We start from the raw sequence: 27,944 nt of genomic DNA on the forward strand, positions 1-27,944 counted from the left end.
CACATGGAATGAGGGGTTAATGCGGTAATTAATGGGAAGTTGTAACCTATTGCATACCTCGTTCAATCTCCTCAGGACTTTAAATGGCCCACAAACCGCCGACCCAGCTTCCGACAGGGCAGGCGAAGGGGCAGGTTTCGGGTCGAGAGCCAGACCCGATCTCCCGGTGCATACACCGGAGCCTCACTGCGGTGACGATCGGCTCTCGCCTTTTGCCGCCTGATAGCCCGCTGCAGATGGACATGTGCAGCGTTCCAGGTTTCTTCCGAGCGCCGAAACCACTCGTCCACCGCAGGGGCATTGATCTGGCTCTGATGCCAAGGTGCCAGGACCGGCTGATAACCCAGCACACACTGGAAAGGCGTAAGGTTAGTGGAGGAGTGGCGGAGAGAGTTTTGGGCTATCTCTGCCCAGGGAATATATCCTGACCACTCCCCCTGCCGGTCCTGGCAATAGGACCTCAGAAACCTACCCACATCCTGGTTCACTCTCTCCACCTGCCCGTTACTCTCGGGGTGAAAACCTGAGGTAAGGCTAATTGAGACCCCCAGACGTTCCATAAACGCCCTCCAGACTCTAGAGGTGAACTGGGGACCCCGATCAGATACTATATCCTCAGGCACCCCGTAGTGCCGGAAAACGTGTGTGAACAGGGCGTCAGCAGTTTGTAGGGCAGTAGGGAGACCTGGCATAGGAATGAGACAGCAGGCCTTCGAAAACCGATCCACAACGACCAAGATCGTCTTGTTCCCCTGGGAGAGGGGAAGTCCGTGACAAAATCCACCGATAGGTGAGACCACGGCCGTTGTGGAACAGGTAGGGGTTGTAAATTCCCTCTGTGCAGGTGTCTAGGCGCCTTACACTGAGCGCACACCGCGCAGGAGGAAACATAAACCCTAATGTCCTTAGCTAAAGTGGGCCACCAGTACTTCCGACTAAGGCAGTGCACTGTCCGACCAATACCAGGATGACCAGAGGAGGGTGACATGTGAGCCCAATATATCAATCGATCGCGAACCTCGAGCGGCACGTACCTCCGACCCTCTGGATACTGTGGGGGAGTAGGATCGGTACGTAACGCCCGTTCGATGTCCGCATCAACCTCCCACACCACCGGTGCCACCAGACAAGACTCCGGGAGTATGGGAGTGGGCTCAATAGACCTCTCCTCTGTGTCATATAGTCGGGACAGGGCGTCTGCCTTAGCATTCTGTGACCCTGGTCTATAGGTGAGCTTAAATACAAATCGGGAGAGAAACATAGACCACCTTGCCTGGCGAGGGTTCAGCCTCCTCGCTGCCCGGATGTACTCCAGGTTACGATGGTCAGTCAGAATGAGAAAAGGGTGTTTAGCCCCCTCAAGCCAATGCCTCCCACCTTCAGGGCTTGAACCACAGCCAACAGCTCCCTGTCCCCCACATCATAATTGCGCTCCGCCGGACTGAGCTTCTTAGAATAGAAAGCACAGGGGCAGAGTTTTGGTGGCGTACCCGAGCGCTGAGACAGCACAGCGCCGATCCCAGCCTCGGACGCATCCACCTCAACTTGGAACGCCAAAGAGGGATCCGGATGTGCCAGCACGGGAGCCGAGGTAAACAGGTCCTTCAGATGTCTAAATGCCCTGTCCGCCTCAGCCGACCACTGCAGACGCACCGGACCCCCCTTTAGCAGGGAGGTAATGGGAGCTGCTGCCTGTCCAAAGCCCCAGATAAACCTCAGGTAGTAATTGGCAAAACCCAAGAACCGCTGCACTTCCTTCACCGTGGTGGGAGTCTGCCAATTACGCGCGGCAGAAACGCAGTCAATCTCCATCTCCACCCCTGACACGGACAACCGATGTCCCAGGAAGGAGATGGACTCCTGGAAGAACAGACATTTCTCCGCCTTCGCATACAGGTCATGCTCTAACAGTCTACCAAGCACTCGACGCACCAGGGACATATGCTCGGCTCGTGTAGCGGAGTATATTAGAATGTCATCAATATACACCACTACACCCTGTCCATGCAAGTCCCGGAAAATCTCGTCCACAAATGATTGGAAGACTGAAGGAGCATTCATTAAACCGTATGGCATGACGAGGTAGTCATAGTGACCCGAGGTGGTACTGAATGCTGTCTTCCACTCATCTCCCTCCCTAATGCGCACCAGGTTGTACGCGCTCCTGAGATCCAATTTTGTGAAGAATCGCGCCCCGTGTAATGACTCCGTCATACTAGCAATCAGAGGGAGAGGATAGCTGTATTTGATTGTGATCTGATTGAGACCACGGTAATCAATACACGGGCGTAAACCCCCATCCTTCTTCTTCACAAAAAAGAAACTCGAGGACGCAGGGGAAGTGGACGGCCGCATGTATCCCTGTCTCAGAGATTCGGTGACGTATGTCTCCATAGCCGCTGTCTCTTCCTGAGACAGAGGATACACATGACTACGCGGAAGCGCAGCGCCTACTTGGAGGTCTATCGCACAATCCCCCTGTCGATGAGGTGGTAATTGAGTCACCTTCTTTTTACAGAAGGCGAGTGCCAAATCGGCATACTCAGGTGGAATGTGCATGGTGGGAACTTGGTTCGGGCTTTCCACCATCGTTGCCCCTACAGAAACACCTACACACCACCCTAAACACTGATCAGACCATCCCTTGAGAGCCCTCTGTTGCCATGAAATGTTGGGGTCATGAGATGTTAACCAGGGAAGCCCCAACACCATGGGAAACGCAGGAGAATCAATCAAATACAAACGTAGTATCTCCTCATGGCCCTCCTGCGTTTTCATTCTGAGCGGCGCTGTGACTTCCCTAATCAATCCTGACCCCAAAGGGTAGCTATCTAGGGCATGGATGGGGAAGGGCACATCAACAGGTACAATAGGAATCCCTAACTTATAGGTGAAATGGCGATCGATAAAATTCCCAGCTGCGCCTGAATCTACTAGCGCCTTATGCTGGGAGTGAGGAGAAACCTCGGGAAACACAACTTTAATACACATATGCGCAACAGAGAGCTCTGGGTGAGTTGGGTGCCTACTCACCTGGAATGACTCATCAGTGCGCTGCTTACCGCCTCGATTCCTAGGAGACCCTCCCCAGCACCGACCAGCAGTGTGTCCTCTGCGGCCACAGTTGGTGCAGGGGACGGTCTCTCTCCTGGTCTCCCTATCACCAGCACCTCCGAGCTCCATAGGGGTCAGCTCAGAAGTGCTGGGGGATGGAATGGACCGCCCTGAATCCGGACGTCCGTGGGTAGCCAACAGGCTATCCAGACGAATGGCATGTCCACCAGTTGGTCGAAGCTGAGGTTGGTGTCCCTGCAGGCCAATTCCCGACGCACGTCCTCCATCAGGCTACATCTGTAGTGGTCGATGAGGGCCCTCTCATTGCATCCCGCGTTGACAGCCAGCGTCCGGAAGTCCAGCGCGAACTCCTGTGCGCTCCTCCTCCCCTGTCTAAGGTGGAATAGACGCTCACCTGCCGCTTTACCCTCTGGTGGATGATCGAATACTGTCCTGAAGCGGCAGGTGAACTCCGCATAGTTGACAATAGCGGCGTCTATTCCTCCCCACTCGGCATTGGCCCACTCCAGCGCCTTGCCGGACAGACAGGAGATGAGGGCGGACACGCTCTCGTATCCCGAGGGCACCGGGTGGATGGTTGCTAGGTAGAGTTCAACCTGGAGCAGGAAACCCTGACACCCGGCCGCTGTGCCATCATAAGCCCTCGGGAGCGAGAGCCGAATCCCACTGGACCCCGGAGGTGAAGCGATGGGCATCGCCGATGGTGGTGGTTTCGTTGGAGAAGGCGTAGGCAGACCCTCTCTTTCCCATTGCCCAATAGTGCTCACCACCAGTTCCATGGCGGTGCTGAGAGCCTGGATCATGGCCGCTTGGTGTTCGACGCGTTCCTCCATTGATCCCACTGGCACCGCCGCTCCTGCTGACTCCATGAATGGTGTGTGATTCTGTCAGGGCGACGTGTATGCGGTGAGCGAAGTCAAGCGCAGGACACCGAGCTACTGGCAGATGAACTTTACTAGCACAGTAATATAAATACAAACAAACCTCCAAACAGGGAGGAAACAAAAATATGCATACACCCGAGACTGCCGACCTCACGGAAAACAATCACACACAATAACCAATGAGAGACAGGGGGTTATATAGGGAATACAATATAACATAATGGGAATCAGTTGAAAACAATAAGGACAAACTAGACAAACACCGAAACATAGATCGGTGGCAGCTAGTACTCCGGGGACAACGAACGCCGAAGCCTGCCCGAGCAAGGAGGAGGGGCAGCCTCGGCTGATTCCGTGACAGTAGGCCACTCCAGGACCTTAATGTGCTTCTTCTTGAGCCACTCCTTTGTTGCCTTGGCCGTGTGTTTGGGGTCATTGTCATGCTGGAATACCCATCCACGACCCATTTTCAATGCCCTGGCTGAGGGAAGGAGGTTCTCACCCAAGATTTGACAGTACATGGCCCCGTCCATCGTCCCTTTGATGCGGTGACGTTGTCCTGTCCCCTTAGCAGAAAAACACCCCCAAAGCATAATGTTTCCACCTCCATGTTTGACGTGGGGATGGTGTTCTTGGGGTCATAGGCAGCATTCCTCCTCCTCCAAACACGGCGAGTTGAGCTGATGCCAAAGAGCTCCATTCTGGTCTCATCTGACCACAACACTTTCACCCAGTTTGCCTATGAATCATTCAGATATTCATTGGCAAACTTCAGACGGCCCTGTATATGTGCTTTCTTGAGCAGGGGGACCTTGCGGGCGCTGCAGGATTTCAGTCCTTCACGGCGTAGTGTGTTACCAATTGTTTTCTTGGTGACTATGGTCCCAGCTGCCTTGAGCTCATTGACAAGATCCTCCCGTGTAGTTCTGGGCTGATTCCTCACCGTTCTCATGATCATTGCAACTCCACGAGGTGAGATCTTGCATGGAGCCCCAGGCCGAGGGAGATTGACAGTTTTTTGACCATTTGCGAATAATCACACCAACTGTTGTCACCTTCTCACCAAGCTGCTTGGCGATGGTCTTGTAGCCCATTCCAGCCTTGTGTAGGTCTACAATCTTGTCCCTGACATCCTTGGAGAACTCTTTGGTCTTGGCCATGGTGGAGAGTTTGGAATCTGATTGATTGATTGCTTCTGTGGACAGGTGTCTTTTATACAGGTAACAAGGTGAGATTAGGAGCACTCCCTTTGAGTGTGCTCCTAATTTCAGCTCGTTACCTGTATGAAAGACACCTGGGAGCCAGAAATCTTTCTGATTGAGAGGGGGTGAAATTCCTATTTCCCTCATTAGAATGCAAATCAATTTATACAATTTTTGACATGCGTTTTTCTGGATTTTGTTGTTGTTATTCTGTCTCTCAATGTTCAAATAAACCTATCATTAAAATTATAGACTGATCATTTCTTAGTCAGTGGGCAAACGTACAAAATCAGCATGGGATCAAATACTTTTTTCCCTCACTGTATATAATTCATTTATAAGTCCAAAAATGGTTGTAGCAACTAAGAATTCTAGCTTTAAATAAAGAGGGAAGATAAAACCAATCAGCGAATGAGAAATCAGAACGGTGTTTGATATAACTAGATTCCTCGATTTCAATCCTACAACTTCACACATCTACTTGTTTGTCAGCCTGGCTCCAGGGAAAGTCTCCGATAGAGCATGTGTGGGGTTTACATTATGCTCACTGAGCGGCAGTCATTAGCTATAGGACTCTGCCATGAGGATGATGTAAACCTGCTACCATAGCTGCCAGAAATAGGCTCCAGTATGTCTACATCTATATCTACATCTACAGTGGGGGAAAAAAGTATTTAGTCAGCCACCAATTGTGCAAGTTCTCCCACTTAAAAAGATGAGAGAGGCCTGTAATTTTCATCATAGGTACACGTCAACTATGACAGACAAAATAAGAAAAAAAAATACAGAAAATCACATTGTAGGATTTTTAATGAATTTATTTGCAAATTATGGTGGAAAATAAGTATTTGGTCAATAACAAAAGTTTCTCAATACTTTGTTATATACCCTTTGTTGGCAATGACACAGGTCAAACGTTTTCTGCAAGTCTTCACAAGGTTTTCACACACTGTTGCTGGTATTTTGGCCCATTCCTCCATGCAGATCTCCTCTAGAGCAGTGATGTTTTGGGGCTGTCGCTGGGCAACACGGACTTTCAACTCCCTCCAAAGATTTTCTATGAGGTTGAGATCTGGAGACTGGCTAATGTATGCGCACATGACTGTAAGTCGCTTTGGATAAAAGCGTCTGCTAAATGGCATATTATTTATTATTATTATTAGGCCACTCCAGGACCTTGAAATGCTTCTTGCGAAGCCACTCCTTCGTTGCCCGGGCAGTGTGTTTGGGATCATTGTCATGCTGAAAGAACCAGCCACGTTTCATCTTCAATGCCCTTGCTGATGGAAGGAGGTTTTCACTCAAAATCTCACGATACATGGCCCCATTCATTCTTTCCTTTACACGGATCAGTCGTCCTGGTCCCTTTGCATAAACAGACCCAAAGCATGATGTTTCCACCCCCATGCTTCACAGTAGGTATGGTGTTCTTTGGATGCAACTCAGCATTCTTTGTCTTCCAAACACGACGAGTTTAGTTTTTACCAAAAAGTTGTATTTTGGTTTCATCTGACCATATGACATTCTCCCAATCCTCTTCTGGATCATCCAAATGCACTCTAGCAAACTTCAGACGGGCCTGGACATGTACTGGCTTAAGCAGGGGGACACGTCTGGCACTGCAGGATTTGAGTCCCTGGCGGCGTAGTGTGTTACTGATGGTAGGCTTTGTTACTTTGGTCCCAGCTCTCTGCAGGTCATTCACTAGGTCCCCCCGTGTGGTTCTGGGATTTTTGCTCACCGTTCTTGTGATCATTTTGACCCCACGGGGTGAGATCTTGCGTGGAGCCCCAGATCGAGGGAGATTATCAGTGGTCTTGTATGTCTTCCATTTCCTAATAATTGCTCCCACAGTTGATTTCTTCAAACCAAGCTGCTTACCTATTGCAGATGCAGTCTTCCCAGCCTGGTGCAGGTCTACAATTTTGTTTCTGGTGTCCTTTGACAGCTCTTTGGTCTTGGCCATAGTGGAGTTTGGAGTGTGACTGTTTGAGGTTGTGGACAGGTGTCTTTTATACTGATAACAAGTTCAAACAGGTGCCATTAATACAGGTAACGAGTGGAGGACAGAGGAGCCTCTTAAAGAAGAAGTTACAGGTCTGTGAGAGCCAGAAATCTTGCTTGTTTGTAGGTGACCAAATACTTATTTTCCACCATAATTTGCTAATAAATTCATAAAAAATCCTACAATGTGATTTTCTGGATTTTGTTTTCTCATTTTGTCTGTCATAGTTGACGTGTACCTATGATGAAAATTACAGGCCTCTCTCATCTTTTTAAGTGGGAGAACTTGCACAATTGGTGGCTGACTAAATACTTTTTTCCCCCACTGTATATCTATATCTATATCTAGTTGTTGTAGTCGGTTTATGATGTTCAGTTCTACATCTAATTGAACTGGATAATGATGTAGACAGTTCTAATGCTTGGGTGATTTTTGTACTGTCAGGGGTTTGCAGGTGTGAATATACCAGACAGGTAATGTGGGTTTAGAGGGTCAGTACTGTACCTCTGGAGCTAGGTACTCCGGCGTACCACAGAAAGTCTTCATGGTAGCAGCATCTGTGATTCCTTCCTTGCAGAGCCCAAAGGCTGTGACTTTGTCTAGCATTAGGTTATCCAGCTGCAGGGGAACAGGAGAGAGAAAACCTGGCTGCACTCAGAAAATACCACACTCTGAAAGCACTGAAGGCAAAGCCAGTGTGTGGGCAGAACAATGCCACAAGGTCAGACAAGCACCGCAGTGCAACACAGTTAGAAAAACAAGCTTTTAAAAGGATGTACTGTAAACTCAACGACTCTGACACATACCGTAATGCTGAGCTGCACAAGAGAAGGCAGTATGTGATTCCGCTCTATGTCCCTCAAGATTATTTTATCATTACAAGAACATTAATAAACTGTCTGCCTTTGCCTCTCTTTACTCATGTCTCAGCCTGTACAATGTGCTGGGAAGGTGAATAGTCTGACCAGAGTAACAGCCTGTACAATGTGCTGGGAAGGTGAACAGTCTGACCAAAGTAACAGCATGTACAATGTGCTGAGAAGGTGAATAGTCTGACCAGAGTAACAGCCTGTACAATGTGCTGGGAAGGTGAATAGTCTGACCAAAGTAACAGCATGTACAATGTGCTGGGAAGATGAATAGTCTGACCAGAGTAACAGCCTGTACAATGTGCTGAGAAAGTGAATAGTCTGACCAGAGTAACAGCCTGTACAATGTGCTGGGAAGGTGAATAGTCTGACCAGAGTAACAGTCTGTACAATGTGCTGGGAAGTTGAATAGTCTGACCAGAGTAACAGCCTGTACAATGTGCTGGGAAGGTGAATAGTCTGACCAGAGTAACAGCCTGTACAATGTGCTGGGAAGGTGAATAGTCGGACCAGAGTAACAGCCTGTACAATGTGCTGGGAAGGTGAATAGTCTGACCAGAGTAACAGTCTGTACAATGTGCTGGGAAATTGAATAGTCTGACGAGAGTAACAGCCTGTACAATGTGCTGGGAAGTTGAATAGTCTGACCAGAGTAACAGTCTGTACAATGTGCTGGGAAGGTGAGTAGTCTGACCAGAGCTTCTTAAAAAGGAGAAAAGCAAACAAGTTTCAATTTTGTCCATAGTTCATAGCAGACGAAGGGAAAGAAACCTTGTCAACCCGTTAACCTTTTAATTGTAATGGCAAACGCTTCTTTTTTCATGTTTCTTGGCTCCTTTCAGGCGGGCTCAGTTCAAGGCTGTAAGCGAAAGACTGTGTCATCTTTCAAAGCCGAGAGAGTTTTGATGTTTTCCAAAAAGCCCCTCTCTTCCAAAACTGAAAACTCTGGAGCTTTTAATTACTTACAGTATATTCCCCACATCCCACTCACATAGGATAAAGGGCCATGTTAGGGGGAAACAACAACTTCCCAAATATCTGATCGCTTCCCCCCTTCTTTTGTTTACCTTGAGATCCCGGTACACAATCTTGGCGGAGTGCAGGTAGTCCAGAACGGAGACTATTTCAGCACCGTAGAAGTGCGTGCGGTCCTCAGAGAACACCCACTCTCTCGACAAATGGAAAAACAGCTGCAGGATTAACAGCAGGGACAGGATTGCAATAATTACTGATTTATTGGAGGAAATTAACACAACACAAACTGCCTCCCATCGCCATACTGAGATAATAGATGGTGAGGCCCTTGGAGGACGCCCTACGAACCCAGACAGCAGCTGGCACATCATCCCCGGCTCTTCACCGGGTAGCCAGCACGGCCTGTTAAATCAGCCTTTTAATCAATACCCCAATCTTGTTAAAGGCAGTCGGCGCCGTTCATGCACTAACATCCCATTTAAGAGGACGGGGCCGGGTGGCCATTTTCGGCATCTTTTCATCTTTTCATTTTTTAAAGAGTAAATATTCCCCCCCACTCCTCCATTCTCTCTCTCTCTCCCTGTCAGATGTCAAGGCTCTCTGTCATTTCTCTGCACTCCCTCTCCCCTCTCCTGTCTCCCTGCTCAGCTCCTCTTGTACAAATTACCTAGGAGGACACGTGGCGGGACATTTTCCATGAATTGTTGAGGGAGGTTTGCATATGGCTTCTGGGGAGCGCTAACGGCCTGCCTGACGGGAAGGGAGGTGGTGAGGTAGAGGGAAGGTGGGGAGGTAGAGGTGGGGAGGTAGAGGGGAGGAGAGGTGGGGGTAGAGGAGAGGTGGGGAGGGGAGGTGGGGGTGGTAGAGGGGAGGTGGGGAGGGGAGTTGAGTTGGAGAGGTGGGGGAGGGGAGGGGAGGGGAGGTAGAGGGGATGAGGGGGGTAGAGGAGAGGTGGGGGGGGTAGAGGAGAGGAGAGGAGGGGGGAGGTGGGGGTAGAGGGGAGGTGGGGAGGGGAGGTGGGGGGGTAGAGGAGAAGAGGGGGAAGAGGGGAGGTGAGGGTAGAGGAGAGGTGGGGAGGGGAGGTGGGGAGGTAGAGGGGAAGAGGGGGTAGAGGGGAGGTGGGGGTAGAGGAGAGGAGGGGGGTAGAGGGGAGGTGGGGAGGGGAGGGGAGGGGAGGTGGGGAGGTAGAGAGGAGGAGGGGTTAGAGGGGAGGTGGGGGGTAGAGGAGAGGTGGGGAGGGGAGGGAGGTGGGGAGGGGAGGTGGGGGGTAGAGGGGAGGTGGGGAGGGGAGGTGGGGGGGTAGTGGAGAAGAAGGGGTAGAGGGGAGGTGAGGGTAGAGGAGAGGTGGGGAGGGGAGGGGAGAAGAGGGGGTAGAGGGGAGGTGGGGGTAGATGGGAGGAGGGGGGTAGAGGGGAGGTGGGGGGTAGAGGAGAGGTGGGGAGGGGAGTGAGGTGGGGAGGGGAGGGGAGGTGGGAGGGTAGAGGAGTGGTGGAGAGGGGAGGTGGGGGGGTAGAGGGGGACTATGGATGAGGACAGGTGGGCCTTCATCAGAACATTGGCAGCTGTGAATGCGGTAGGCAGGTTTGTAAAGAGGAGGGAGGGGGGCAGAAAGACAGATCGGTCCACTGAGGTGAGGGGGTAGAGGAGAGGAGAGGAGGGGGGAGGTGGGGGTAGAGGAGAGGGGAGGTGGGGAGGGGAGGTGGGGGGGTAGAGGAGAAGAGGGGGAAGAGGGGAGGTGAGGGTAGAGGAGAGGTGGGGAGGGGAGGGGAGGTGGGGAGGTAGAGGGGAGGAGGGGGTAGAGGGGAGGTGGGGGTAGAGGGGAGGAGGGGGGTAGAGAGGAGGAGGGGTTAGAGGGGAGGTGGGGGGTAGAGGAGAGGTGGGGAGGGGAGGGAGGTGGGGAGGGGAGGTGGGGGGTAGAGGGGAGGTGGGGAGGGGAGGTGGGGGGGTAGAGGAGAAGAGGGGTAGAGGGGAGGTGAGGGTAGAGGAGAGGTGGGGAGGGGAGGGGAGGGGAGGGGAGGGGAGGGGAGGTGGGGGTAGAGGGGAGGTGGGGGGTAGAGGAGAAGTGGGGAGGGGAGGGGAGGGAGGTGGGGAGGGGAGGGGAGGTGGGGAGGTAGAGAGGAGGAGGGGAGGTGGGAGGGTAGAGGAGTGGTGGAGTGGTGGAGAGGGGAGGTGGGGGGGTAGAGGGGGACTATGGATGAGGACAGGTGGGCCTTCATCAGAACATTGGCAGCTGTGAATGCGGCAGGCAGGTTTGTAAAGAGGAGGGAGGGGGGCAGAAAGACATATCGGCCCACTGAGGTGAGGGGGTTCTGGGTTGGAGCTGGCTGGACTGATGGAGGGAGCAGGTGATGTTTAGACTGAATGCAAGATTGCAAAGCGTCCCGATTAAAAATTTGCGAATCCAAACTCATCTCAGAATGTCATTTCGGTAATATACCCATAGGTGTGTTCAAATGGACATAAACTGGGAAAAGGCTTGGAATGGTGACAGGTGGAGACCAGTTTGCTGGCAGTGGAAAATAAACAACTTTACCTGAGATAAATACTGTGGGAGCTACAGAAGCACTGTATTAGACTAGGATACAGTGAGGGAAAAAAAGTATTTGATCCCCTGCTGATTATGTACATTTGCCCACTGACAAAGAAATGATCAGTCTAAAATTTTAATGGTAGGTGTATTTTAACAGTGAGAGACAGAATAACAACAAAAATATCCAGAAAAACGCATGTAAAAAATGTTATAAATTGATTTGCATTTTAATGAGGGAAATAAGTATTTGACCCCTCTGCAAAACATGACTTAGTACTTGGTGGCAAAACCCTTGTTGGCAATCACAGAGGTCAGATGTTTCTTGTAGTTGGCCACCAGGTTTGCACACATCTCAGGAGGGATTTTGTCCAACTCCTCTTTGCAGATCTTCTCCAAGTCATTAAGGTTTCGAGGCTGACGTTTGGCAACTCGAACCTTCAGCTCCCTCCACATATTTTCTATGGGATTAAGGTCTGGAGACTGGCTAGGCCACTCCAGGACCTTAATGTGCTTCTTCTTGAGACACTCCTTTGTTGCCTTGGCCGTGTGTTTTGGGTCATTGTCAAGATGGAATACCCATCCACGACCCATTTTCAATGCCCTGGCTGAGGTAAGGAGGTTCTCACCCAAGATTTGACGGTACATGGCCCCGTCCATCATCCCTTTGATGCGGTGAAGTTGTCCTGTCCCCTTAGCAGAAAAACACCCCCAAAGCATAATGTTTCCACCTCCATGTTTGACGTGGGGATGGTGTTCTTGGGGTCATAGGCAGCATTCCTCCTCCTCCAAACACGGCGAGTTGAGTTGATGCCAAAGAGCTCCATTCTGGTCTCATCTGACCACAACACTTTCACCCAGTTCTCCTCTGAATCATTCAGATGTTCATTGGCAAACTTCAGATGGGCATGTATATGTGCTTTCTTGAGCAGGGGGACCTTGCGGGCGCTGCAGGATTTCAGTCCTTCACGGCATAGTGTGTTACCAATTGTTTTCTTGGTGACTATGGTCCCAACTGCCTTGAGATCATTGACAAGATCCTCCCGTGTAGTTCTGGGCTGATTCCTCACCGTTCTCATGATCATTGCAACTCCACGAGGTGAGACCTTGCATGGAGCCCCAGGCCGAGGGAGATTGACAGTTCTTTTGTGTTTCTTCCATTTGCGAATGATCGCACCAACTGTTGTCACCTACTCACCAAGCTGCTTGGCGATGGTCTTGTAGCCCATTCCAGCCTTGTGTAGGTCTACAAGCTTGGAGAGCTCTTTGGTCTTGGCCATGGTGGAGAGTTTGGAATCTGATTGATTGATTGCTTCTGTGGACAGGTGTCTTTTATACAGGTAACAAGCTGAGATTAGGAGCACTCCCTTTAAGAGTGTGCTCCTAATCTCAGCTCGTTACCTGTATAAAAGACACCTGGGAGCCAGAAATCTTTCTGATTGAGAGGGGGTCAAATACTTATTTCCCTCATTAAAATGCAAATCAATTTATAACATTTTTGACATGCATTTTTCTGGATTTTTTGTTGTTATTCTGTCTCTCACTGTTCAAATAAACCTACCATTAAAATGATAGACTGATAATTTCTTTGTCAGTGGGCAAACGTACAAAATCAGCAGGGGATCAAATACTTTTTTCCCTCACTGTACATAGAATGTTAACAGAGTCCAGATAACAGAGGAACCCACAGCCCAGCTAACAGAGGAACACAGAGCTAAAAGAGGAACACAGAGCTAACAGCGAAACACAGAGCCCAGCTAACATAGGAACACACAGTCCAGCTAACAGAGGAACACAGAGCCCAGCTAACAGAGGAATACGGAGCTAACAGAGGAACACAGAGCCCAGCTTACAGAGGAACACACAGCCCAGCTAACAGAGGACCACAGATCTAACAGAGGAACACAGAGTCCAGCTAATAGAGGAACACATAGTCCAGCTAACAGAGGAACACAGAGCCCTGCTAATAGAGGCACACAAGTCCAGCTAACAGAGGAACACGGAGCTAACAGAGGAACATAGAGCCCAGCTAACAGAGGAACACAGTGCAGCTAACAGAGGAACACAGAGCCCAGCTATCAGAGGAACACACAGTCCAGCTAACAGAGGAACAAACAGTCCAGATAACAAAGGAATACACAGTCCAGCTAACAGAGGAATACACAGTCCAGCTAACAGAGGAACACAAAGTCCAGCTAATAGAGGAACACAGAGCTAACAGAGGAACACAGAGTCCAGATAACAGAGGAACCCACAGCCCAGCTAACAGAGGAACACAGAGCTAACAGAGGAACACAGAGCTAACAGAGAAACACAGAGCCCAGCTAACATAGGAACACACAGTCCAGCTAACAGAAGAACACAGAGCCCAGCTAACGGAGGAACACAGAGCCCAGCTAACAGAGGAACACACAGTCCAGCTAACAGAGGATCACAGAGCCCAGCTAACAGAGAAACACAGAGCTAACAGAGGAACACAGAGCCCAGCTAACAGAGGAACACAGAGCCCAGCTAACAGAGGAACACAGAACCCAGCTTACAGAGGAACACAGAGCTAACAGAGGAACACAGAGCCCAGCTAACAGAGGAACACACAGTCCAGCTAACAGAGGAATACAGAGCTAACAGAGGAACACACAGAGCCCAGCTAACAGAGTAACACACAGTCCAGCTAACAGAGGAGTACACAGACCAGCTAACAGAGGAAAACACAGTCCGGCTAACAGAGGAACACAGAGCTAACAGAGGAACACGGAGCCCAGCTAACAGAGGAACACAGTCCAACGAACAGAGGTACACAGAGCTAACAGAGGAACACATAGTCCAGCTAACAGAGGAACACACAGCCCAGCTAACAGAGGAACACACAGTCCAGCTAACAGAGGAACACACGTTCTAGCTAACAGAGGAACACAAAGCTAACAGAGGCACACAGAGCCCAGCTAACAGAGGAACACAGAGCTAACAGAGGAACACAGAGCCCAGCTAACAGAGGAACACAGAGCTAACAGAGGAACACAGAGCTAACAGAGGAACACAGAGCCCAGCTAACAGAGGAACACAGAGCTAACAGAGGAACACAGAGCCCAGCTAATAGAGGAACACACAGTCCAGCTAACAGAGGAACACAGAGCCCAGCTAACAGAGGAACACAGAGCTAACAGAGGAACACAGAGCCCAGCTAACAGAGGAACACACAGCCCAGCTAATAGAGGAACACACAGTCCAGCTAACAGAGGAACACAGAGCCCAGCTAACAGAGAAACACGGAGCTAACAGAGGACCACAGAGTCCAGCTAATAGAGGAACACATAGTCCAGCTAACAGAGGAACACAGAGCCCAGCTATCAGAGGAATACAAGTCCAGCTAACAGAGGAACACACAGTCCAGCTAACAGAGGAATACACAGTCCAGCTAACAGAGGAATACACAGTCCAGCTAACAGAGGAACACACAGTCCAGCTAATAGAGGTACACACAGTCCAGCTAACAGATGAACACAGAGCTAACAGAGGAACACAGAGTCCAGATAACAGAGGCACCCACAGCCCAGCTAACAGAGGAACAGAGAGCTAACAGAGGAACACAGAGCTGACAGAGAAACACAGAGCCCAGCTAACATAGGAACACACAGTCCAGCTAACAGAGGAACACAGAGCCCAGCTAACAGAGGAACACAGAGCCCAGCTAACAGAGGAACACACAGTCCAGCTAACAGAGGATCACAGAGCCCAGCTAACAGAGAAACACAGAGCCCAGCTAACAGAGGACCACACAGTCCAGCTAACAGAGGCTCACACAGTCCAGCTAACAGAGGAACACAGAGCTAACAGAGGAAAACAGAGCCCAGCTAACAGGGGAACACAGAGCCCAGCTAACAGAGGAACACAGAACCCAGCTTACAGAGGAACACAGAGCTAACAGAGGAACACAGAGCCCAGCTAACAGAGGAACACACAGTCCAGCTAACAGAGGAATACAGAGCTAACAGGTGAACACACAGAGCCCAGCTAACAGAGTAACACACAGTCCAGCTAACAGAGGAATACAGAGCTAACAGAGGAACACAGATCCCAGCTAACAGAGGAACACACAGTCCAGCTAACAGAGGAATAAAGAGCTAACAGAGGAACACAGAGCCCAGCTAACAGAGGAACACAGAGCCCAGCTAACATAGGAACACACAGCCCAGCTAACAGAGGAACACACTGTCCAGCTAACAGAGGAACACACAGTCCAGCTAACAGAGGGACACACAGTCCAGCTAACAGAGGCACATAGTCCAGCTAACAGCACTGCAAGAGGAGGTGAGAAAGCTGAGGTGCGACAATGAACCACTCATGAGAGAGCTGGCCATCCCCCCAGAGAAGCCAAAAGAACAGCCCACTTCAGACCTCGACCACAGCCTTAATGCCACAGTGGGACAGACAAGGCAGGATCCACCAAGCCAGCAGACTTCCCCTCTTGGCACCCCTCCTGTCAGCCCACCGGATAGCTCTCCTGACAACACCCCCACACCCACTGAGGACACACAAAAACCAGAGATTGTGCTCCTCATTGACTCAAATGGGAAATACATTGTTGAGAATCAACTTTTTCCAAAACACAAAGTGGCTAAACTGTGGTGTCCAAGCACTAGGCATGCCCTGGAGCTGCTGTCAGAGGACCGACTAGGGTCGCCCAGCCACATCATAATTCACACAGGGTGGCCACAGCACTCCAGGGAGTGATTGAAAAAGCGTCTTCCTCAATCCCTAACTCACGAGTGGTCATCTCCACACTGCTACCAAGACAATACTTTCACCCTGCCACCATACAGCGGGTGAATGCAAGCATTTCCCGGGACTGTGCCTCAAAACCTAACATCTACCTGGCCCACCACTCCACCCTGGACTTGAACAGCCTTTATGACCAGGTCCACCTCTACAAGGCAGCAGTCCCCACCTTTGCCAGGAGCCTGAGGGACATCACCCTCACCCCCAGCCCCAACACCTCACACAGGAGCAACAGAGCAACGGAAACCCCGCCCAGACCAGCAAGACACACCCCCAGAACTACAAGACCCCATCCCGTAGGTCCTGCACCGAGAGGATCCACACCAAGAGGACCTACACCCAGACCACAGCACCACCAGACCCAACCCCACCCCCATCCCATCCAGTCGACCCCCCCCCCCCCCCCATAACAAATTCAACCCCAATAACTCCCGTGAGATATGCGTCAACAGCAACCTTGGGAAAATCCTCTGCATTATCATTAACAGCAGACTCGTACATTTCCTCAGTGAAAACAATGTCCTGAGCAAATGTCATATTGGCTTTTTACCAGATTACCATACGACAGACCACGTATTCACCCTGCACACCCTAAACCAAAACAAAGGCAAAGTTTTCTCATGCTTTGTTGATTTCAAAAAAGCTTTTGACTCAATTTGGCATGAGGGCCTGCTATACAAATTGATGGAAAGTGGGGTTGGGGGAAAAACATACAACATTATAAAATCCATGTACACAAACAATAAGTGTGCGGTTAAAATTGACAATTAACACACACATTTCTTTCCACAGGGCCGTGGGGTGATACAGGGATGCAGTTTAAGCCTCATCCTCTTCAAAATTTATATCAACGAATTGGCGAGGGCTCTAGAGCAGTCTGCAGCACCCGGCCTCACCCTACTAGAATCTGAAATCAAATGTCTACTGTTTGCTAATGATCTGATGCTTTTGTCCCCAACCAAGGAGGGCCTACAGCAGCACCTAGATATTCTGCACAGATTCTGTCAGACCTGGGCCCTGACAGTAAATTTCATTAAGACTAAAATAATGGTGTTCCAAAAAAGGTCCAGTTGCCAGGACCACAAATACAAATTCCATTTGGACACCGTTGCCCTAGAGCACACAAATAATTATACCTACCTCGGCCTGAACATCAGCACCACAGGAAACTTCCACAAAGCTGTGAACGATCTGAGAGACAAGGCAAGAAGGGCCTTCTACGTCATTAAAAGGAACATAACATTTGATATCCCAATTAGGATCTATTTAAAAAATACTTGAATCAGTTAAAGAACCCATTGCCTTTTATGGTTGTGAGGTCTGGGGTCCACTGACCAACCAATAATTCACAAAATGTGACAAACACCAAATTGTGACTCTGCATTAAGAATTCTGCAAAAACATCCTCTTTGTACAACGTAATACACCAAATAATGCATGCAGAGCAGAATTTGGATGATTCCAGCTAATTATCAAAATCCAGAAAATAGCAATTCAATTCTACAACCACCTAAAAGGAAGAGATTCTCAAACCTTCCCTAACAAAGCCTTCACCTACAGAGAGAAGAGTCCCCTCAGCCAGCTGGTACTGGGGCTCTGTTCACCAACACAAACAGACCCCACAGAGCCCCAGGACAGCAACACAATTAGAAAAGTAAAATATTTATTATTTGACACATTGGAAAGAATTAACAAAAAAACAGAGCAAACTGGAATGCTATATGGCTCTAAACAGAGAGTACAGAGTGGAAGAATACCTGACCACTTAACAATGCAAACTGGAATGTTATCTGTCCCTAAACAGAGAGTCCACAGTGGCAGAATACCTGACCACTTATCAATGCAAACTGGAATGTTATCTGTCCCTAAACAGAGAGTCCACAGTGATAGAATACCTGACCACTTAACAATGCAAACTGGAATGTTATCTGTCCCTAAACAGAGAGTACAGAGTGGAGGAATACCTGACCAACTATTTGCACATTCTTACACCACATAGACAATTATATAACAGTTTAAATGTTTATCTTCTTTTAATACTTTTGTGAGTGTAATGTTTACTGTTCATTTCTGATTGTTTATTTCCCTTTTGTTTATTATCTATTTCACTTGCTTTGGCAATGTAAACATATGTTTCCCATGCCAATAAAGCCCCTTGAAATGAGAGAGAGCGAGAGAGAGAGAAAGAGAGAGAAGGAGAGAGAGAGAGGAGAGAGCGCAACAAGTACCAGTTAGGGCTTACCTCTCCTCCATTCACATATTCCATTACAAAGCATAGGCGGTCTTTAGTCTGGAAGGAATACTTCAAAGACTGAAACAAGAAGAAACACAACCATCAGCTCCACAACCTGAGGAGAGGTTCACACCTAGCACAGATGTCTATTGATGTTGTTTCTCAGTATGTTTTCTATCCAGGGAGTTAAACATTAAACCAAAGAACAGTTGCTCTCTGACTGACAGGTGTGAGAGAACTAAACCAAGGTGTAATGTTACTGTGATGTGATATGAACCTTAATGGTTTTGCCGTGTGTGTGTGTGTTTTGCAGCGAACAACAGCATCTGGAGTGCCACTGAAATAACCTCTTAGTGGTGTCTTGTTGACAGATGTAGGGCTACACTTGGGCTGTTGATTTCTAACAGTTTATTCACTGCATTATAATGAGCATCTGGTACTTCAGGTACATACAGCCTCAACATGCTGCTAACTTACTGTGGTGTATATTCTAGTTGATTTCACTATGTGTCTGTGTGATGTGTGTGTGCGTGTGTGCGTGTGTGTGTGTGTGTGTGTGTGTGTGTGTGTGTGTATAGTTGGGTACTCACGGTTAAGAAAGGATACGTACTGTTTTTTAGTACTCTGCTCTCTGTGAGTGTGTGGGCCACTTCATCCTGTGGAGGGAGATAAGGTAGTGAAGGGAACTTCAGAGACAGCACAGCATATGTATATATATTGTAACTTCATTTTGTATGTATGTATTTATGTTCGCTGACAATTATTATTAGTAAATAAAAATCATTTGATCGGGGAAAAAAGTAATCCAGTTGTTTGTCCAGGTGTTTGTCTCTTACCTTCCGTTTATGGTGGCTGGTAGAGGTGTCCATCTCCTCCAGCTCTCCGATGTTGTCTATCTGAGAGGTGGGACTGCATTGGATCCTCTCCTCCTCCTGTCTTTGGAGTTTGTCTGCTACTATCTGGACCGCCTCTGTCCACTCATCCCTGTTTGGAAAACACAGCAGAACACACCCCTCTAGTTAGTTCCAGAACACACCCCTCTAGTTAGTTCCAGAACACACCCCTCTAGTTAGTTCCAGAACACACACCTCTAATTAGTTCCAGAACACACCCCTCTAGATAGGTCCAGAACACACTCCTCTAGTTAGTTCCAGAACTCACCCCTTTAGTTAGTTCCAGAACACACCCCTCTAGTTAGGTCCAGAACACACCCCTCTAGTTAGTTCCAGAACTCACCCCTCTAGTTAGGTCCAGAACACACCCCTCTAGTTAGTTCCAGAACACACCCCTCTAGTTAGTTCCAGAACACACACCTCTAGTTAGTTCCAGAACTCACCCCTCTAATTAGTTCCAGAACACACCCCTCTAGTTAGGTCCAGAACACACACCTCTAGTTAGTTCCAGAACTAACCCCTCTAGTTAGGTCCAGAACACACCCCTCTAGTTAGTTCCAGAACACACCCCTCTAGTTAGTTCCAGAACACACACCTCTAGTTAGTTCCAGAACTCACCCCTCTAGTTAGTTCCAGAACACACCTCTCTAGTTAGGTCCAGAACACACCCATCTAGTTAGTTCCAGAACTCACCCCTCTAGTTAGGTCCAGAACACACCCCTCTAGTTAGTTCCAGAACACACCCCTCTAGTTAGTTCCAGAACACACCCCTCTAGTTAGTTCCAGAACACACACCTCTAGATAGGTCCAATGTCTTTACAGTCTATATCAGGGGGTCCAATACGGCCGCGGGTGGTTTGAGTAAAAAAATATACTGTATATATACCTATTTGTTTTGTGTGTTTGTGTGTTTGTGTGTGTGTGTGTGTGTGTGTGTGTGTGGGGGGGTTATCTCAAAATACTTTAAAATGACTAAAACCAAATCGAAACTGTGTAGAAATTATATTGGACCTACATTCATACAGTTTCTAGACTGTCCAGCTCGCTAATAATCACCTAAATGAAAGCTAGACAGTCAGGGAGCATAGAAAATGCCCAAAATGATGGATAGAGGACAATTTGTTGCAAATTTGAATGGCGAGGAAATATAACACATTTTCAGTGTTGTCCTCTGGACCTCAATGAAGACCGAATGCGTCCCCCAGGGCAAAATGAGTTTAACACCCCTAGTCTATATAGTAGTCTGGTTAGCCCCTGTTCACTTATCTTGTCAGGACATACAGTACAGTGCCTTCAGAAAGTATTCATACCCCTTGACTTATTCCACATTTTGTTGTGTTACAGCCTGAATTCAAAATGGATTAAATAGATTTTTTCTCTCTCACCCATCTACACACAATACCCCATAATGACAAAGTGAAAACATGTTTTTTTCCTAGACTCCCGAGTGGCGCAGTGGTCTAAGGCACTGCATCGCAGTGCTAGCTGTGCCACTAGAGATCCTGGTTCGAGTCCAGGCTCTGTCGCAGCCGGCCACAACCGGGAGACCCATGGGCGGTGCACAATTGGTCCAGCGTTGTTCAAGGTAGGGGAGGGTTTGGCCGGCAGGGATGTGGGTTCGTTTCCCACGGGGGGGCAACATTAATTTTTTTTTTTTTTTAAATACATATGCATTCACTAACTGTAAGTCGCTCTGGATAAGAGTGTCTGCTAAATGACTAAAATGTAAATTTTTTGCAAATGTATTGAAAATGAAATACATAAATATCTCATTTACATAAATATTCACACCCCTTTGCTATGACACTCTAAATTGAACTCAGGTGCATCCAATTTCCTTTGATCATCCTTGAGCTGTCACTACAACTTGATTGGAGTCCACCTGTGGCCAATATATTATAATTGTTTGGACATTCTTTAGAAAGAAACACAACTGTCTATATAAGGTCCCACAGTTGACAGTGCATGTCAGAGCAGAAACTATACCATGAAGTCCATGGAACTGTCCGTAGCTCTCCAAGATAGAATTGTGATGAGGCACAAATGTGGGGAAGGGTATAAAACTATTTATAGAGTGTTGAAAGTTTCCAAAAGCACAGTGGTCTCCATTGTTGGGAAATTGAAAAAATATGGAACTACCCAGACTCTGCCTAAAGCTGGCCGTCCGACCAAACTGAGCAACCGGGCAAGAAGGACCTTGGTAAGGTAGGTGACCAAGAACCCAATGACCACTCTGACAGAACTACAGAGTTCCTTGGCTGAGATGGGAGAACCTGCCAGAAGGACAACCGTCTCTAAAGTGCTTCACCAATCTGGGCTTTATGGAAGAGTGGCCAGACGGAAGCCACTCCTGAGAAAAAGGCACATGACAGCACACCTGGAGTTTGCAAAAGGTATGTGAAAGACTGAGAGCATAAGGCAAAATATTATGTGGTCTGATGAGACAAGAATGTAACTCTTTGGCCTGAATGCAAAGTGCTAGGTCTGGACAAAACCAGGCACTACTCATCACCCATCTAACACCATCCCTACCATTAAGCATGGTGGTGGCAGCATCATGCTATGGGGATGCTTTTCAGGGACTGGGAAACTGGTAAGGATAGAGGGAACAATGAATGGAGCCAAATACAGGCAAATCCTTGATGAGAACCTGCTTCAGAGTGCAAACGACCTTAGACTGTGGCGAAGATTTACGTTCCAACAGGACAATGACCCCAAGAATACAGCCAAAGCAATGCTGGAATGGCTTCAGATCAAGAATGTGAAGTCCTTGAGTGCCCAGCCAAAGCCCAGACTTGAATCCCATAAAAAATCTGTGGAAAACTTGAATATTCATGTTCACCGCCACTCCCCATCTAACTAAAGAGCTTGAGAAAATGCAAGGAAGAATAGGAAAAAGTCCCCAAATCCAGATGTGCAAAGCTGATACAGACATAACCAAGACGACTCAAAGCTGTAATCGCAGCCAAAGGTACTTCTACAAAGTATTGACTCAGGGGTGTGAATACTTATATAAATGAGATATTTCTGAATTTCATTTTCAATACATTTGCAAAGATTTCAAAAAACATGTTTTCACTTGTCATAATGGTGTATTGTGTGTAGAAGGGTGAGAAAAATAATAATATTTAAATCAATTTTGAATTCAGGCTGTAACACAACAAAATATGGAATAAGTCAAGGGGTATGAATACTTTCTGAAGGCACTGTACACCTCTAGAGCTCCATATATAGGAAATCGTCTGGAGTATGGATAGCCTCTTTAAACTCACACCATACGCACCTATAACACAGACACATGAACACACTTCTGCACTGTAACAATGATATTTCACAATGAAATGTAGCTACTGTTTACTGTCTAATGTGACAACATCATGCAGAATCAAGTTTTAATGTCACGTGCACAAGGACAGTGGAATGCCTTTCTTGCAAGTTCTAAACCCAACAATGCAGTAATTAATATAAATGTAGCACTAAAAATAACATAAGGTAGAATGGGGGGGTAACACCATTTGCAAAAACAATTACATTATGCTAAATTAAGAATGATCTCTAGACAGTGCAATTTATTCATTATACCTTCACAATGGGGTAAAAATGGGATTTCAACAAAGGCTAATCTATGCAATCATCTATGTAATCGTTGATGATCAGACACTTTAGAACAAAACAAATGTTAAAAAATTAGGTTATGTGAATTGGAACTATTGCTTGTTCGCGAATGGTGTTACCCCCAATTGGGTTTACATTTGTTGTGCCGTACAACATCTGTTGCATAAAACCAGTGATGCATTTAGATTTGTGCGAGAATGTGTGTATTAAATGATGATGAATATATCTGTGTGGTTTGTGCTTCCCTCTGGGCTGTACTGCTGCTACATAAACATTCCACAGGAGGGGATCGTTGGGATTTGGAAACTTTCATTTACTGTACGTAGGATAGCATTTCTAGGAGGACTGCTGGGCTTTCTGCTTTACAACAAAGTAACTGTTGACTCCAGTTGAAAAGTTGTTTTGTTTTCGGTAACGGGATAATGCAAACAGAACAAAATAGCATCCATTTGGTTTTTGTTTGATGTTTTGCTTTGAGTTTGAGGCCCATATGATATAATGAGGGATTGAACAAGGTGCAAATCCATACAGGATTCTTTTTCTGAACAACTTTTTGCAGCTTTACACCACATAGGCTTCTGAATATATCCTACATGTGACTCCCAACAAGGGCCAACAAAAGTTGTGTTCCTTTTGAACAATCGAACGGCACAGTGTACACATAAAAAGCAGCAGGAATCCTCTCAAGGTTGTGCAGATGAATGCGAGCCGAGCCATCTCTCCCTACCCCGTCCATTTTCTTTGGAGTATAATGTGATTTTTTTAGCTAACGAGAGATAATGGGCCTGACTACAGTTGGGCGGCGTGCCAGCGGGTGCCAACTCTCTCCTCACACGTGGGCCAGCCGTTGCTGGGCCTCTGCCAGGTGGGTACAGCCAGACAGACAGAGATACAGTACAGCGGCTGTAAAGCTCAAGACAGGAACTGGAAAATACGTTCTACTAAGCTATATGGAATTGTTTTAAGAAGGTCATACCAAGGTTCATTTAGCTATTTGATTTGGAATTTTAAGAACCCTTGAAGAATTTGATAAAACATAATTGTTGGTCTTAATGCTATTAGCCCATACAGATGCGTTGAACAACAGATTCAATTCATGGAACAACAGATAGTCCCCCAAAAATATCAAAAGGAAGTTTGTTCTGAAATGTCTCTCCAAAACTTTTTTGTTTTGTTATTTTAATGTATTTAACCCCATATTTTTGTTGTCCGTAGAGCTCCGAGACACCTAAAGACTCTCAGACCGAGGCACCTAAAGACTCTCAGACCATGAGAAACAAGATTCTCTGGTCTGATGAAACCAAGATTCAACTCTTTGGCCTAAATGCCAAGCATCATGTCTGGAGGAAACCTGGCACCATCCCTACGGTGAAGCATGGGGGTGCCGAAGGTTCACCTTCCAACAGGACAATGACTCAAAGCACACAGCCAAGACAACGCAGGAGTGGCTTCAGGACAAGTCTCTGAATGTCCTTAAGTGGCCCAGCCAGAGCCCGGACATGAACCCGATCGAATATCTCTGGAGAGACCTGAAAATAGCTGTGTAGCGACGCTCCCCATCCAACCTGACAGAGCTTGAGAGCATCTACAGAGAAGAATGGGAGAAACTCCCCAAATACAGGATGTGATCGCTGCCAAAGGTGCTTCAACAAAGTACTGGTTAAAAGGTCAGAATACTTATGTAAAAAATAAATCATATTTCTTTCATTTAATACATTAGCAAAAATGTCCAAAAAACTGTTTTTGCATTGTCATTATGGGGTATTGTGTGTAGATTGATGAGGGAAAAAAACTATTTAATACTTTTTAGAATAAGGCTGTAACCTATGTGGAAAAATCAAGGGGTCTGAATACTTTCCGAAGGCACTGTACTTCCATTCATTTTTTTAAACTGGTACTGGGAGACCTTCAGACAAGTCTTGTGAGGCCTGTGGGCGTCTTAGAGTAAAACAACCGACATGTACATGTTCGTGAGAATCTCACCTTTGCACAGAGGGATCATAGGTGTGTAGCCCAAAGGGTTCGGATGCTACTGACAGAAGTTGGCAGATCGGCTGTACCGACTTCAGACGAGTCTCTTGACACTTGTGAAGGTCGTAGAGCAAAACAGAGAACACCATCGTGTTCGTGCGAGTCTCATCTTTCCATGGAGGGGTTAATAGTTTGTAGGCCAAACCATTCAGATGCTACAGACGATTTTGTGGGAAGACCAATTTTTGGGATGTCTCATGGTCTACAAACATTGCTCTAGCTCTGTCACCTTTCACCGCAGATGAAGAAGTGTGGTGGATTGAGACGTATCCAATGCAAAAAAAACATATCTCTAGCTTAAACTGACAGATTTTTGTGGGGATTTTTTTATTATACTAATTAGATTTGGGGTGTGGAAATCGACTCTAGGGTCCCCTGGCCTTTCTATTGAGACTGCAGCTCTAACTGTAATTATCTTCCCCTCAATCCCCTGGCCTTTCTATTGAGGCTGCAGCTCTAACTGTAATTCTCTTCTCCTCAATCCCCTGGCCTTTCTATTGAGACTGCAGCTCTAACTGTAATTCTCTTCTCCTCAATCCCCTGGCCTTTCTATTGAGGCTGCAGCTCTGACTGTAATTATCTTCCCCTCAATCCCCTGGCCTTTCTATTGAGGCTGCAGCTCTAACTGTAATTCTCTTCTCCTCAATCCCCTGGCCTTTCTATTGAGACTGCAGCTCTAACTGTAATTCTCTTCTCCTCAATCCCCTGGCCTTTCTATTGAGGCTGCAGCTCTGACTGTAATTATCTTCCCCTCAATCCCCTGGCCTTTCTATTGAGGCTGCAGCTCTGACTGTAATTCTCTTCTCCTCAATCCCCTGGCCTTTCTATTGAGGCTGCAGCTCTAACTGTAATTCTCTTCTCCTCAATCCCCTGGCCTTTCTATTGAGGCTGCAGCTCTGACTGTAATTCTCTTCTCCTCAATCCCCTGGCCTTTCTATTGAGGCTGCAGCTCTAACTGTAATTCTCTTCTCCTCAATCCCCTGGCCTTTCTATTGAGGCTGCAGCTCTAACTGTAATTATCTTCCCCTCAATCCCCTGGTCTTTCTATTGAGGCTGCAGCTCTAACTGTAATTCTCTTCTCCTCAATACCCTGGTCTGTCTATTGTGGCTATGTGTGTGCTGGGTTTTCAAAAAAATCTTTGTTAAAGGGGTAATCTGCGATTGCTACATCAATTTTTGTTGATTCTTAGAGAATGGAGGCTGAGGACAAATATATAATTGTCGCAAGAAAACTTTCACACCAAATTATCTCTGGAATCCCATTTAGTATAAAATAATATCATAGTCATATTGTAGGTTATCATAAAAATCCATCATAGAAAATGGAACTAGTAAGCAATTTGGCACAGTTTTACACGACAGTCTGGCTTGAGAGCTTCACTATGCCTTTTCATAGATGTAATGTTTTCATAGATGTAATGTTTTCATAGATGTACTGTTTTCATAGATGTACTGTTTTCATAGATGTACTGTTTTCATAGATGTAGTGGGTACAGTGTACAGAAAAAGCTGTCAATTGGCCATAGAAGCAGAGTAAGGGGTGAGCTCACCTTTCCTCTGGTGTGTCCACATGGAAGGTCCTCTCTATGACGGTGGTCCACTGTAGACATCTGATAATGAATGTGGGCTTTGGTCGTTCTGTCTTCATCAGCTGGCATTCTGAGACAGAGAGTGGACAGATAGAGAGGTGTTTGTGAATATTCAGATTTACTAGATGTGCTGAGAATGTTTTGTCGACAGGGGGCAACTACAGCACCTCTACTTCCTGTGGCTATGCTATACTATAGCAAACACAACATTTTGCACCATGTTAAAGGCCTAAACCTGACGCCACAGCTGTCTCGCTGCCAGATGGGGCTTTAAGCCAACTGTGGAAAAGTTTTGCAATGTGCTCCACAGTCACCCCTACTGCAGCAGCAGCAGCTATGGGGACAATGATTTTATTTGTTATTTTTATTTCACCTTTATTTAACCAGGTAAGCCAGTTGAGAACAAGTTCTCATTTACAACTGCGACCTGGCCAAGATAAAGCAAAGCAGTGCGAAAAACAACAACAACACAGAGTTACATATGGGGTAAAATAAAACATAAAGTCAAAAATACAACAGAAAATATATATACAGTGTGTGCAAATGTAGCAAGTTATGGAGGTAAGGCAATAAATAGGCCATAGTGCAAAATAATTACAATTAGTATTAACACTGGAATGATAGATGTGCAAAAGATGATGTGCAAATAGAGATACTGGGGTGCAAATGAGCAAAATAAATAACAATATGGGGATGAGGTAGTTGGGTGGGTAAATTTCAGATGGGCTGTGTACAGGTGCAGTGATCGGTAAGGTGCTTTGACAACTGATGCTTAAAGTTAGTGAGGGAGATAAGAGTCTCCAGCTTCAGAGATTTTTGCAGTTCGTTCCAGTCATTGGCAGCAGAGAACTGGAAGGAATGGCGGCCAAAGGAGGTGTTGGCTTTGGGGATGACCAGTGAGATATACCTGTTGGAGCGCATACTATGGGTGGGTGTCGCTATGGTGACCAATGAGCTAAGATAAGGCAGGGATTTGCCTAGCAGTGATTTATAGATGGCCTGGAGCCAGTGGGTTTGGCGACGAATATGTAGTGAGGACCAGCCAACAAGAGCGTGCAGGTCACAGTGGTGGGTAGTATATGGGGCTTTGGAGACAAAACGGATGGCACTGTGATAGACTACATCCAATTTGCTGAGTAGAGTGTTCGAGGCTATTTTGTAAATGACATCGCCGAAGTCAAGGATCGGTAGGATAGTCAGTTTTATGAGGGCATGTTTGGCAGCATGAGTGAAGGAGGCTTTGTTGCGAAATAAGAAGCCGATTCTAGAT

The 27,944-nt window shown here is 47.2% G+C and overlaps 1 pseudogene across 1 annotated transcript in view; it reads right to left on the minus strand.

Moving 5' to 3' along the window:
- LOC311133023 (RAC-gamma serine/threonine-protein kinase-like) overlaps positions 1–27,944 on the minus strand; it is a 332,129-nt pseudogene that overhangs the window by 13,844 nt on the left and 290,341 nt on the right. The window contains exons 3-7 of the transcript in view: positions 26,636–26,744; positions 19,137–19,530; positions 18,556–18,624; positions 9,103–9,225; positions 7,671–7,784 (exon numbers count right to left, since the gene is read on the minus strand). The product of the transcript in view is annotated as an RAC-gamma serine/threonine-protein kinase-like (transcript). The remainder of the gene's footprint in view (positions 1–7,670; positions 7,785–9,102; positions 9,226–18,555; positions 18,625–19,136; positions 19,531–26,635; positions 26,745–27,944) is intronic.

Source organism: Coregonus lavaretus (genome assembly GCF_964263955.1).
Source record: "Coregonus lavaretus genome assembly, chromosome: 1".
Taxonomy (NCBI): domain Eukaryota; kingdom Metazoa; phylum Chordata; class Actinopteri; order Salmoniformes; family Salmonidae; genus Coregonus; species Coregonus lavaretus.